This window comes from Etheostoma spectabile, chromosome 3 (assembly GCF_008692095.1).
Source record: "Etheostoma spectabile isolate EspeVRDwgs_2016 chromosome 3, UIUC_Espe_1.0, whole genome shotgun sequence".
In the NCBI taxonomy this organism is placed as follows: domain Eukaryota; kingdom Metazoa; phylum Chordata; class Actinopteri; order Perciformes; family Percidae; genus Etheostoma; species Etheostoma spectabile.
The window spans coordinates 29617900-29618859 of record NC_045735.1 but is presented as its reverse complement, the minus strand read 5'-3'; the positions used below and the strand labels follow the sequence as shown (position 1 = coordinate 29618859).

At 41.1% G+C, this 960-nt stretch overlaps 1 pseudogene; it reads right to left on the bottom strand.

The window, feature by feature from the left end:
* Positions 1–853, bottom strand: part of LOC116681018 (extracellular calcium-sensing receptor-like) — a 3503-nt pseudogene extending 2650 nt beyond the window's left edge.
* Between the last annotated feature and the right edge of the window lie 107 nt (positions 854–960).

Below are 960 nucleotides of genomic sequence, written 5' to 3'. Positions count from 1 at the left end.
CATCCAGAATGTGATGCCTATCCACGGCTGCAATTTGTGAATCAGAGATCCAGCCCTCACTTCCTACCCACTGGTAACCAGTCAGGTTGTGGTTGAAAAACTCTTGAATCAAAACATCCATATCCACGTGGGTGAGGAAAGCGACAATCACCTTGGAAGTGGAATCCTTGATACTGTCAATTATCTTTTGTATTTTGTCTGGTGGATCTGTTCTAAAGAAAGCTACAGAGTACTCTAGACAGATGCCCAGATGCTGGGCAGTTTCTGTGAATATGGCCATGCCATTGTTGCCATATTCATCATTTGTTCTAATAGCTCCTACCCAAGTCCAACCAAAGTATTCGACCAATTGGGCCAAAGCTCTACTCTGGTAATAGTCACTGGGTATTGTTCTGAAAAAGGATGGGTACTTAGTTTTATCACTGAGACAAGCACAAGTAGCAAAGTGGCTGATCTAAAAGGAAAAAAGGAAAATACCCTAAGATAAAGATGCAAAATATGAAACGATTTTAAAACCTTATTTTGCTATAACCAGGTGAAACTATTAATTCCAATACCATTCTTACCCACCATTGGGATATGAAAGGGTCCGATGACAGTAGCCACAGCCATGCAAGGAGAGGAAGAGCTTTCTCCCATAATGGCCTGCACTTGTGCAGTTCTTGTACATGGTGCCTCGGTGGGTGCAGATAATATCTCATTACCATTAGCCAAGGCCAGTGCAACCCTCACACTTCTGGCAATGGAGCCACAGACATCATAGATCTTATAGCCCAGAGAGATACCAGGCAGTAGGTCTGTGCTGTTATTAATCTCCTCTATGGCAAAGAGCATAGCCTGGGCAAACTGGAAATCTCTGAAATTCAAACTTGATCCAGACAGTTATAAATAGTTTTTTGCCCACTAAATAGAAACAATAATTCAATTCAATTTTATTCATAGTATCAATTCATAACAAGA